Below are 13,540 nucleotides of genomic sequence, written 5' to 3' on the forward strand. Positions count from 1 at the left end.
CATCTGAACACTCTAAGTCCCTCTCAGGGGCTCAGAAAGGGGTCCCAACAAGTGAGGGGCCCAAGAACTTAACCTTCATCAGTTTCCCTGTGACCTTACAACTGGAATTGAAGACTGTTACAGCTCAAGAGCAAGGACTTTGGAGTCAGCCGGGCCTGAATTTCATTTCTGGCTCAGACACTTTCTTCCTTCTTTAAGCTTGGAACAGCTCATTTGTGAAAAGAGTGTGCTAACAGCAGCTACCTCGGAGTCTCTCTTGGGGATTACATGTGGTAAGGAAGAGCTGGACACATTGGATGAACTTAAGGTTGCAAATAAAAACACAAATAAAAATTAAATTGGAATCTCAGAGAAGCAGTAAATAATTTTTAAATATAAATATATACAACCGAACGCATAAGACATATACTGCAACTGATGCCTCATTTCTCTGAAATTCAAATTCACCTGAGCGCCCTTTCACTACACTTAACAAATGACAGTGGTTGATATTGCTTTTGGATTGAAGCCCCCTGGGTATCCCACAGTGGAATTCATAGACATGAGAGAGTGGGTGACGGGGTAGGAAAGGCTGCATAGTCTCCAATTAACATAGTTTATTGTCAGGGGGACTAAAAGAGGGGTGCTACAAGAGGATGGTGTAAGCCGGGCGCCTTGATTTGGGCATCTAGGTGAAAGGGGTTATACCTCTGACTTTCCCTAATCCAGTTAAGCTTTCGAGACCTCCGTTTCCTTAGCTGTAAAATGGGTGAAACACAGAGGAGATCCCTGAACCTTTCTCACCTAAATACCACATCAGTGGCACTTCCTCATCATTCAGAAGTCACCTTCTCAGCGAAGTCTTCCCTGACTGCTCTAGCTAAAATCACCGCCTCCCCCCACCCCTCAGCAGCAGATAGATAGATAGATAGATAGATAGATAGATAGATAGATATAGATAGATAGATATCCTTCATAGTAACTGTAACTTTCTGAAACTGTCTTGCTTCTTTACTTGGTCGTTTGTGGTTTATCTCTCCATGTGAATGTAAGTTCTGGGAGGGCAGAAAACTAGTCTTAATCCCAGAAGCAGTATCTGGCACCATAGATGCTCAATATGGTTTGAATGAATGAATGGGTGGTCGAGTGAATGAATGTTAGTGTCATTGTCGAGGTCTTCTCCGAGCAGTCGTTCCTTTCGCAGGGGTCGTGCGTGGCTTTAAGGAAGGATGTGCTGCCCCGGGGAGGGAGGAGGTGCAGGGTGCCGGTGGGTGGGGAGGAGGCTGGGCCCTGGCCTCCAGGACCGGCGGGAGCCAGCGCGCTCTGCTCTGCTGCAGGCGCAGGAAGCGGCGCGGCGGCGGCAGCTGCAGGTCCGGAGCCCCGCGCCCCGCGTCCAGCCGCCGGGGGTGTGCGCCCGCGGAGCCCAGCGTCGCGCCTCGGCGCCCCCACGCGCCCACGCAGCGGCGCGGGGACCCGGGCGGGGGCAGAGGGAGGGCCCGGCCCAGGGAGGGGAAGGGGCCGGTCCTCCCCGCGCAGGCAGCAGCCGCGGCAGCCCAGGAGGCGGAGGCAGCGGCAGCGGCAGCGGCAGAGACAGCAACGTGCCCGCCGCAGTCAGCCCGGCCTCGTCGGACCCGCACCCGCCCGCCTGCACCGCGTCGGGGCGCCCTCTCCACTGCGCGCGGTGAGTACCGCCCGCGGCGCCCACCCCAGGCCGCCCGCCGGGATTCGCCGGCACCCCCTCGCCCTGCGCCTCTTTCCGGCACTCGCCGAGCGGGGCCTCCGCAGCTGTCGGGGCGTTCTGGGTCGCGCGGGCCTCCCAGGGCCACGCAGGCACAAGGCCAGAGGGAACAGCAGCGGAGCCCCTCTCCGGAACGTCTCTCCCAGGCTCTGGGCCCCAGTGTCCCCTTGCGCTTTGGGGTAACGACCCTGAAGTTTGCTCTCCCGCGCGCGGGACAAGTGCATGGCGCGCAGGCGGTGTAGACGCGGCTGGGTCCTCGGCGTTTGGTTCGATTTGCGGTCCAGAAGGTTCGCGATGAGGGGCGCTCCCCTAGTCCACAAACTCAAGGGCTCAGGTAGTGTTTATGGGGTAACTAAGAAGCAGAGCCAACCGCTGGAATGCCGGGATGGGGCTGAAACGGCCCGCTGAGTCTTTGCCTTCTAGCTATTAATACATTTCTTTTCAAAAGTCCGTTTGCACTTGGCCCACTGTGGTCCAGGTCTGGGGCTTTGAACCAGGGCAGGGAATCCTGGCGCCTGCTGCGGGTAGAGTTGAAACTTACAAAAGTTTACATCCGAAGAGTTTTCAGAAGGAGGCAAGGGTTTTGTTGTAATGGGAGAAAGTGGGAAATGGAATTGCTTTTTAGTTCTGCGGTCTGGAGGTTAAACGGCCGTGCTGGCCCAAGCTCTTGCAATATATTCCTGCCTCTCCCCTCTCCAAATAAATAGTGTATAGGCTCAAGGAATACTAGGAAAGCGTGACTGATGAACGTACTCCCATAGCAAAATTCTCTGTGCGCTTTTCTCAGCTGTTGAACTGGAAGCGCCTTTTACAGTGCGAGATTCTTACTCCCCCAAAGCCGAGGCTAAGAGTTGACAGCGTGCACCCTACTGCGTTCTGAATTCTTTTTAAAAAGCAAGACGATGCTGCAGTTTTGTGGATACCCTTTTTCTTTTCCTTTCTCCTTCCCCGAAATGCTATGTAATCTTAAATTACTTTTTAAAATATAACGTGGAGGTATCAATCACTCCGGGTAAAAGGTACCTTTTAATTACGAGGTGCAGTGGAAGAGGTGAACATCCAAGTTTAGCTGTTAGCGAGGGCGGAGGGGCAGGAGGATGATTTACAAACATCATGTAAGAATGTGAGCGCTGAATTATGTTTGAGTTAGGGAGATCCCTTACAAAGGAAATTATAGCCAGTGGACAACTGTATTTCAAGCCGAATCTATTGATTTCATGAGTCGTTTCTTAATTGAGTGAAATGTCTATGACCATAATCGATAAAGAACTAATAACACCTTCCCAGACTATGACCCATTTGTTACAAACTAACATACACATAGGACCATCCTGCTTACAAGAAATAAAAAATAAAAAGTATACAGAGAAAGAGAAGGGGGAGGGAGAGAGAGAAGCTCTTTTTCAAAATAATTTTTGTGAAAGAATCTTTCACAATTTTAGTCGAGAAATAAATGTTCATTTTTTTTTTCACTTTTCTTTCTTTATCACCTTAAACTCCTTCCTTTACCTGTCCTTGCATTTAGACGCTCTCACACGGGGATATGTTCTTCAATAATTTATATAACAAATAACAAATGATAGTGGTTTGAATCTTGCTTTTGACTAGGCGTTAAATGTTTGTATTAAAAAAATCTCCTTGCCTTTAGAGGGAATTCTAACTTTCACCATTGTGAAAAGACCAATGTGGTTAGGTCCAAAAGAGCCTGAACTTTTTTTAACTTGAAAGCAGTTTATATGTCTCCATTCTTTTGTAACTTTCGCTTCACAATATTATTCACTATTGCATCTTAAAGGAATGGGCATTTTTCTTTTCTGTCTTAAAATAGCTCACCTGGTGTAGTGACCACGTGTATAAGAATACTCTATAAACACATAAATCACTTGCCCAAAAAACTAAAGGAAATATAAAATAAAATAAAATGTGTATCTCAGTACTTTTAAGTTTTTTTAAAATTTTAATTGCCATAAGGCTTAGAATCTTTTCTTGTCTTTTGTGTTGTATTAAACACATCATAAAGAGGTATGATTTGTTGAATTGTTATAGGATTACCATTTGGCAAAAATGCCCAAGACATCACTGTTTCAAATATGCAGTATTACTTCTGCTTTAAATTGCGTGTAAGAGATTGCAAGCCTTGTTCCAGATGGATAAATTGATAAAATGCTAGCTGCTGTTGGGAGAATGGGAAAGCCCTCAGCAAAAAGGCTCTGTGGTATAGCTAAGCACATTTTGAATTAGGGTGAGCAAGCTATGGAGACCCCAGCCGTTTGTGAAAAAAAATATACACAGTCCAAGCACATCCACTTTAAGACGTTTTTGGATCCTCCATGACAAGATGACTCCTTTCCCACAAAGAAGAAACCGTTTCCTTATTTTTTCAGTTACTTTTCCAAAGACAACTTGTGTCGGGCGCAGGAGACCAGAGTTATGCAGAAATCCAACCGTAACCAGCTCAGAGTGAAAACTCATTCTCGCTCCTTCCACCAGATGTTTTTTAGGTGTCCTCAGCTGGAATGCCCAGTTTGAAAGTAATTAGGCCAGCAATAAACTCCTTGTATAATAAAATCACAGGCCGTAATGGTGAATAAGTGAGGTTCCCAGCCGCTTATGACAGATGCCTTTCTGGGCAGAGAGAGAAGAGAGCCTGTGGCTGTCTGGAGAAAAATGAAGGAACTGGAGGTACTTTTTAGACACATTTGTTCCTAAATATCCACGCACATATCTTCTCAGTGAGGAAGAGTGGAAGTTGTGACTGGAGTAGGGTTTTGTCTTTGCTGGGCAGACCTCCTTCACACCAAGATGCTCGGGGGAGAATAAATTACAAGTATTAGGCAGGGTCTTCAGGTCATAGGTGTGTGCTGTGTGTTAGTGCACAAAGGCTTGGGTAGAAGGATTGGTGGCACATGTGTGGCAGGGTAAAAACATCACTGCTTCCCAGCTGGGTTCAAGATGAAAATAAAGACTGCCTGGCCTGACAAATTCCTTGGGAGAAAGGAGAACCTGCTGCCCCAAAGACTTTTGATAAAGGGAGAATTCGCCTAATGATGTGATTTCCCTTATCTGTGAGGTTTGTGGTGGCGAAGGAGGTGGTTAGTCTGTTACCTCCAAAGGCTGGACTTTCTGACTGTTGCTAAGACTGGGTTTTGTTCGTGGAAGGAACCATTTTGTAGTTGTTGTTGTTGTTTGGTTGTTTTTGTTTAGTTAGCTAACTGTTCTGAAAAAGGAGTTGGTAGACTTTGCTCAGAAGGAATCTCTTTACAGAGAATTAATCCCAGACTTGAGAAAACACAGCCTGTTGACAGAAAACACACACACACACACACAGACACACACCCCACAATTCCTCACTCACTCCCAACCCTCTTCCCTATCTCTAGCTCCCGGAATCACAACAGCTTCCTGAATGGCCCACTTCTCCTCCGTATCATTTGTGGCAGTTCAAACAGTCCTAAATATACAAAGAAAAAAGAAGATTCTATTAAGAAAACAATTAGCAGAGAATTCACTGGAGACAATGCTTCATTTTCAGTGTTTGAAGGTCGTAACTGGCCTAATGGTGTTTGACTAACACCCTTTTCTAGTCCGAGGAGGATAAATCCCCTCCGTCAGGTAGCAAATACTTGATGTGACAGTGAGTAAGGCTGCAGACCCATTTGTGTCATTGGAACTGAATTACAGGGACAGGAGCTTGTTCTTTATGGCATGCGATTTAAAATCAGTTTCAAGGTACCTGCCAGGTGTATTTAGAGGGGAGGGCATGTAGGAAGCCACAGGCTTGTACATTTATTTTCATTACATTTTTCTTTTTGTTCATTTTCATACTATTGACTTCCTTTGTCATTTCTCTGACTTGCAAATCATATCCTTCTGTTTAATAGTAGTGATGAAAATAGCTGCTGTTTATTGAGAACTGGTTTGCCAGGCCCACAGTCAAGGCTTTACGTGTATTTTTAAAGTGGATTCTTGCCGAGACCCTTTGAGTACTATTATCATCGTTCCAACTTTGTTAACAAGGAAACTGAGTCACGGGTCAGATGACCAATGCCGGACCAGACTGAGTGAAAACGAAATCGAGGCTTTCACTTCTCTGCAGAACATGCCTCATCCACGTGCAATACAAGCTCTGGCTCAAAACGTTTCTGCTATCATTTCCTTTGGAGGCAGACGCTGAATTTGGATGGTTTTAAATGCGCAGAGCACAGTTATTTTCTGAACCTGCCCTGACGTTTTTTTCGCCACGGTCGTTTGAAATGGGAAAACAAAATCATATTAAATATTTAGAAACACAAATACAAACCTGTGTGAGCCATGATCCTTTGCAGGTTGGGTATGGTTCTGTAAAGGAAAATGACCCTTTATTTAAGGCCTAATTTGATTTATTTCTTCGATACTAACGCTACGCCTTTCAGGTCCTAAAAAGAGTCAATAAACTTACCGGCAGTGGAAAGGCCCTAAAACATTACGGATGACACAGCCCAAGTCAAGTTTACTGGAAGGTGCTGGATCACTGTGGGTGGGTGTTGTTTCGGGGTTACGTTTGGAGAGCATAGAATAATTTGGAACAGGTGGTGCGGAGAGTCAGGTAGCTGGAATGATTTATCTTTGCCTCTTTGAACGTTAAGGGAGGCCACTGGTTGCCTCAATCTGGAACCAGCAGGCTGTGGGTCAGTGGGGGCTGAGAGACACGTCTTTGGGACAAAATTTGGCAGGATCCGGGGCTTCGTCAGCGCTGTCATCGCCTTTGGATGATAGTAGTCAGAACACAGATGTGCCTGCTCGTGCATTTTTGAAAAGTCTGCCTCTGCCTTCAGATGTACGCAGAAATGTAAAACAGGAACTTAGATATGCCACAATGCCAATTTAAACATCTTTAAAAATGAACAAAGTATGTCATAGAGGTTAGAAACTCTTTTGTCATTTAGTATCCATAGTTTTGTGTCAGTAACATGAAAATGTGTGTAATTTCAAGTTGGACTTCCTTCTTCGCTTTTCCTTTTGAGTATCTAATAAAGTTACATTTTCTAAACGTCTGTGTTCCCAGATGTAACAGATACGCACATATCTACTTGCAGTCATTCCGAGGAGAACTGTCAACTCTCGGCAAATGTAACTAAGGGAAAAATGATAAAATCAACATATTTTTCCCCAAAGAATGAGGAACTGGAGGGTTTGACTACTGTACACGGGAACTTATTTTTGTCTCGCATCAGCTAAATCTGTCAGCTCCCCTTTCTTTTCTATTCATCTCCCAAGAACAGTCTTTCATAACTGAAATATACAGTGTATTAGCCAAAAGACATTTTAATTTTGCAAAGGAATATCATGCCAGAGACAGCCGGGTCTGTTTCAACCATTATTGTTTCTGCAGCGTGCATACTTTGGGTTTCACGGTAAGATGTGGGTTTGTCAAGAAAGAAAATTGCACCAAGAAACTATGCTGAAAACATATACACTTCTGTTTAAGAAATGAGAAAAACACGGAAAAATTCCACACAGTGATTGCTTTAACGTGAGTTTTAAATGTCATTGTTTGACTTATGTCAAAAAGCTCCTCTTAGCTAATTCTCACATACTCTGTTACTATCTCACCTTAAAAACGGCAAATGTTGGACTTCATTTTGATGATCTTTGAGGCTTTTAGAGATATCCTTAGTCCTAGTGGAAACATGCCAAATTTTTAGATTGTGCAGGCCATTTTTTTAAGGTTACTTAGATATCGATTTTATTTTCTTGACCCAAAATGAGAAAACACGGGGAATTCTCAAAAGCTTTTTACAGGCTGCTATTATGAGAAGAGAAGCCAAACCAACATGTATTAGGTCATGAGCTTGAAGCGCATAAATAAGCCCGATGAAGGTCACCAAAACAGGGTGACAACCACTAGTTCTCGTTACCTCGGCCAACTCTAAATTCCTGCCTGTTAGACGTGTGTGGTTGAAGTGGACACAAAAAGTGGGTTTCTGAGCCCATGGTTAAAAGATCTCAAATTGATTTGGGTTCTGAAGGTGTCCTTGTAGTAAAGGGAGATGGGAAGCCTGACATTCTGGTCCACTCCCCATGGCTCCCTCTCATAGTTTCAGAGAAAAAGCAGCTTCTGGGGGCCATTCCTTACTCCAAAGCAGATGTTTCTTACCTGGTACTTGCATATGCAGAAATCAGAGGCTGAAAATGAAATGAAATGAAAATGCTCCTTCTGGTCAGTTTCTTCACCTCCCATTCCCTCCCTATAGTCACTTTGTGGATTAAGGTATTCATGGTTTCCAAAACAACTTTTTGTTCCTACTATGTTTCCCAGCATTTAAGATGCAAGGAAACACCTCTGCATCTTTACTGATTGGCAGCTCCCTGGAATACAGAGTCGGAGAGCGTGTCCACTGCTTCCTGAGTTTGGTACCAACCCAGGTGCTGATGGAAATTCTACGTAGGGAGAAAACCCTCTCTTCAGAGAGACAGGGTGTCAGCGCAAAGAGGTTATTTTCTTTTGTGGGTGTGTATTATTTGCACATATCAGGACTTTTGTTTCAGGGTGTTCTAGAAACATTGATCTCTCCAGCAAAGGTCTGCATGTCCCTCTTGGTTCGGAAGGAGGTGGAGAGGAAGGAGCCCAGAGGAGGATCGTGCACCTCTCACCTTTTGTGTGACTCCTGGAGTAGAGGGAGGCCTCCGCTGCTCGGCAGGTGTCATGTGGTGTAACGAGTTGTGACTCGTGCATATGTTGTCGACAGAGTTTTAGCCCCATCCAGACTTGAAAAAGATTGGAGGCCTGAAGATGATTCACCTCCGGTCCGCGATGAGCCCAAGCTGACCAGTGCCCTTCTCTTGCTAAATAGACCATACTCCCTGGAGAAGTTAATGTCTGGGGTGTGGAGAGAAGGTGGGCAGGAGGGGAGAAAGAATGCCTTAAACTCAGCAAATGTCTAAAACGCCCATAACGTCTCTGCATTGCTCAGGCACCCACAAGAAAGACAAAGTGATAAAAGGACACAGAATCGGGCTTTTTTTTTTCTGGTGGGGGATAAGCACAGAGAGGTGGCAGGGATTGCTGGTGGTTTCATCTAAAGTGGAGAATTTTTCTAACACCATGGGACCCCCGGAGTGCCTTGAGGAACCCAATTTTGAAAATAGCTACATGTGGCCTTACTGTCATTCCTTTGTGCTTGTTTTTAGTGAATTAGTTTCGGGGATTTTCTTTTGTTTTTTTGAAAAACAGAGTTGTAAGACTTGTTTGGGAATCACAAGTTTTATTGAATACTTATTATGTGCCAGGAACTGTGCTGTGGAAATACTTTATATGTTTTGACTCCAAATAGCAGTAAATGGAATGTGCTGCTACGATAATTCCTATTTTACAGATGTGGAAAGTGAGTCTGGGAAGTAACTTGTCCAGGGTCACATGGCTTGTGTCAGAGCCAGGATTAAACCCAGTTCTGATTCCTAACCACTAGGATATCCAACCTGCTCCCTTGGCATAACAAGAAGTTCCCTTTAAAGTCATTCTCTACTTTCATTGCCTTATAGATATTTATCAATGGTCAGGTAGAAAAATCAGGTTGAGAAAGTGAGAGACATCAGCAGATTCTCACGAGATTTTGAACCTGCTTTTATAGAAATGAATGAATGTTTCGAGCTGGATATGGAAGTAGTCGCGGCATCACTGCAGTTAGTGGCCTAAGCCATTGCCCACGGCTGCTTTTGCCCTGTAACCGCAGAGTTCAACAGCTACTAAGAGACCATACGGCCTGGCCCTTTATGGAGAAAATTTCTGACTTCTAAGCTATTGCGATATGACAAGACAATCTTTGTAGACCAGAACTGCCATGGACTTGGGGCATTTCATATACCATTTCAATGATTTATTATTTATCCAGTGTTTCCGATGTGCTTGCCACATTGCACAGTGACGCGGAAAAATTCTAAGTGCCTTGATGCCTTCATCCATTTACTTAACAACACTTAATTAGCTGTGTTCTGGGCTATTTATTGGAGAGCCAGAGGTGAGAAGGACCAATCCAGCATCTCCGGTAGGAGGATCCCAGTGTGTTCCCACCAGTATCCCATGGCCCTTCTTTCCTGAGGGTGTAGAAGGTGTTGATAGAACTTTTTGAGCTTTCTAATGTTCCAACAACACCTCCCTCGGTAGACCCTCACCCACAGAAGCCATGCCTGGTTCAGCAAAAGCAATGCCCCGGCTTCTGCACCTAAAACTGCATGAGGCATGTGAGCCCCAGGCTCGCTCAGGCTGACAGCAGCTCTCTGCTTCTCTCAGTAAGTGGTGCAGAATGAGGAGGAATGCGGAGAATCAGACTTCCTGAACTTAAGCCTGGGTGCTGACTTTCAGCCTTGAGATTGAGAGGATGAGCGCGGGAGCCAGGCGGCTCAGGTTGCAGTTTCTCTCAGTGCTGACCTACTCCTGCATTTTACTTGGGGCAAGTCATCAGACTTTTTGGTGCCTCGGTTTCTTCATCTGTAAAGCAGCGTGAATAATAATGCACCTTCCTCAGAAAGCTATCATGGAGATCGAGTTAATAAATAAGAAGTGTTTGGAACTCTGCCTGGCAAGTGGTATGAATTATATCAGTGTCAGCTACGGCTATTATTATTATTTATGAATTTGACCCGAAGCAAATTACTTAGACTCTTTGGGATGATAATGATAATAGTAACAACAATAATAAAATAACTTTCATAGGGCCGTTGTGAGAATATAAATGAGGCAATACATGGAAAACATTTAACTTTGCTACACTGCCTGCCTACACTGAATGTTCGATAAGCTAGCTATTCAGATTTTGGGGAACCACACCCTGGGTCAGTACGGTATCTATAAGCTGTTGATCAGTTGAGTCCTTTTATGTGTCAAGAAAATGTCCAGCAGTGGTCAATAGCACAGGCCCTGGACTCAAGCAGCTCTGGTCTGAGCCTGAGTCAGTCCGCCACTCACGGACTGCCATCTCGGGCAGGGGTCTGACCCTCTCAGCTTCCCAGACATTGGAGACAGCAGTTACTGTTCCTGGGGTGGTTAGGAGGCTTAAAAGAGCGGCTGGCACACACAGAGTGCAGAGCAGCGTGTTTGGCACATAGTAAGCACTCAATAAATGGTAGCTTGTATTATTATCACCCCCATTTCTTGCTGTACCCCCACCCCCAAGAACGCACTGAACATTAGTAAATTTTAATTTAAAAATAAAAGAACACATTTTAAAACTGCCAAACAGATTTAAAATAATATTCATTAAACAAAATTAAAATATTCTATTAAAGCCAGACTTTGGGCTCAGACCAAATTTTTATAACCCAAGCTTAAAGGCCAGGGAGTCCCCAGCCACAATGGGGACATTGTGATTGAACTTGAGACTTCAACGCTGCTATTGAGTAGTCTTTGAAATGCACGTTTCCCCTAAAATAAAAGGGAAGTAATGGGAAGGAAAAAAATGAGGTTCTTGCTCCCCTCAACAAGCCTTAATGAATTGAAAAAGAAAAACAAAATATTTCTCATTTTTCTCCTACTACCTGATCCTGCCAAAGGCGCATGGCCCCTTCTCACCTGGCTTTGAATGGTGCCCACTCAGAACCTTCCAGATATGATATGCTATACGAACAAACTTAGTCTAAGTTGTAACATTGTCCTCTTCACCAGGTTTTACAGATAGTGGAGTATATCACTGGGAGGCCAGAATGGGGAGCCCAAATTTCTGGGTTTAGGGCCTAACTCTGCCTCAGTTTCCCTATTCATAAAACAGACACAGTCCACCTATTGCATAAAGTGTTGGTGGGAGTCTGGAAGGGTTCACTATCCCCATGGATATTTTAATCTTCTGCTATTATCTAATGAATGAAACTTACCCTGACTTCTGGAACTTTGAAAAATTAAAGTATACAGGTATGCCTCTGAGAGCTATAAATAAAAAAGAAATCTCAGTATTTAGGGAAGAGAATGGAGGAGGAAGGAAGGAGACATAAAAACAGCTCACAGGAGTTATTATGTGCCAGACACGAGACACTTTAATTAAGTTTATTTAAAAAAAAAAAAAAAAAAAAAAAAAACTCCGTGATATAGATGTGTCCATTTAACAAATGTGGAAACTGAGACTCGGACAGATCAGGTAGCTGTCCGGTGGCATTCCTTTCCAGGTCTGTCTGACCTAAAGCATGGGCCTGTTGTGCCACATGACCTGCAGCCCTCCTGGAACAAGGTCACAAACAATCATGGTGGCCTCGAGAGACTTCCCTGACCAACCAGTTATTTATGATCTATTCTTATGCTTCAATAGCATCCTTCATTCTCAATGAGCCTGAGTTTTTGTGGCCTTTTATTCCACATTCCATTGAGAACCAGTGGATTTTTTCTTGAACAGCAAATGGAAAAAGTAACCTAAGTGGGTTGCAAAATCCTTTTCTGGATGAAATCCTTCAAGAATCTCTGCCATTTCTTGCCAACCAGAATGAAGTGACTTCCTCCTCAGACCAGACCAGGCCCTTGGCTATGATGTAGGACCACAGGACAGAGTTGTCCGAGGCTGGGCAGCTACTGGAGGGACTATGGGAATCTCCTCTATCACCAACCTGCTGTGTATCTTTGGGCAGATCACAAGAGCCCGCCAAGCCCCAGTCTCTTCATCAGTCCATGGAGCAGACACCTTCTATATCGGACTTGTTATACAACTTTAAATAAAATGACACTGGAATTCTGAGGGTGCAGTGGAATTGGACCCACTCCCGGGAGTACTCAAAGAAAGGTGTGAAAATGAAAGTTACTTGCCCTGGGCACACTCCTTACTGTTCTTCAGGTAGCTACCATTTGGGGACTTTAGACATTCTGGAAGAATCTCCTGGTCTCTGAAGGGCAGACTTCTTTCTAATGGTATATGCACCCTTTCCACATTAACTTGAAACGTACATGAATTTTTTTTTCTTTAGAGTTCTGTCTTTATCTTATGCATTTGGAAAAGATATAAAAAAGCATTCAAACAAATGGTTTCACAACTTTTACTGCTTAAGACAAAAATGATTTAAAAACCAACTCCGTCAAGTAATTAATAGCAAAGGGGCACGCAGCCATGGCAGAGTGCATGAGGGAAGTTTCAGAAACGTGAATCTGATGGTATGAAGTTTTCCCTGTGATCTATTCATTTAAAATAAAATATTTTAGTTCTAAATCTCATCCCCACAGGCTGCCTGCAACAAATTCCATCCAAATACCCAGAACCTTTTACTAATCAGAACTGCAATTCTGTGCTCTCTTTTCAGCGGAATAAAATGAAACAAATGCAGTACCTTAGGGACATCAGTAAAGTCATCTCAGAGCACACTAGTGTCTGGGCACATCTAGTCTGTCTTGTATCTTTGGAAGAAGAATAACTTTTGGATGACTATAATGCTGATAAAAATAATCTCCCAGTGCGAACTCTATGCCAGGATCTGTTTCAATAGATTATAAGCATTAACTCATTTATTCTTCGCAATAATTCTACAACAAAAGTAGTTACTATTACCATTTTAAATGAAAAAAGTAAGACACAGAGAGGTTAAGTGACGTGTTCAAGGTCACCCAGCAAATGATAGGGTAGAGCTAGGCTTTGTATGTGGGAGTATAGTTCTAGAGTTTGTCTTCATAACCCCTGACTTCCCTGATTTTTTAACCACCATAGAAAAAAATTAAACTCTTTGACCCCACTTACTTGTACAATGAGTTATTAAGAACAGGCATGAGAGGAGATTAAAAGTGATGTTAAATCTCAGTTATAATTTTTCCGTTTCTTACAAGGATGTATTTGTGTATTCCATTAACACTAGGGTACAGTATAGTACAGAAGCCAGTCT

The 13,540-nt window shown here is 43.9% G+C and overlaps 1 protein-coding gene across 2 annotated transcripts in view; it reads left to right on the top strand.

Moving 5' to 3' along the window:
• Positions 1–1,517: 1,517 nt before the first annotated feature.
• Positions 1,518–13,540, top strand: part of EYA2 (EYA transcriptional coactivator and phosphatase 2) — a 292,955-nt gene continuing 280,932 nt past the window's right edge. The window contains exon 1 of one of the 2 annotated variants that reach the window (XM_039479738.2): positions 1,518–1,660. The gene's annotated coding sequence lies outside the window, so the exon portion shown is untranslated. The remainder of the gene's footprint in view (positions 1,661–13,540) is intronic. The other variant, XM_074406621.1, reaches the window with a different exon arrangement.

This window comes from Saimiri boliviensis, chromosome 9, assembly GCF_048565385.1.
Source record: "Saimiri boliviensis isolate mSaiBol1 chromosome 9, mSaiBol1.pri, whole genome shotgun sequence".
Taxonomy (NCBI): Eukaryota; Metazoa; Chordata; class Mammalia; order Primates; family Cebidae; genus Saimiri; species Saimiri boliviensis.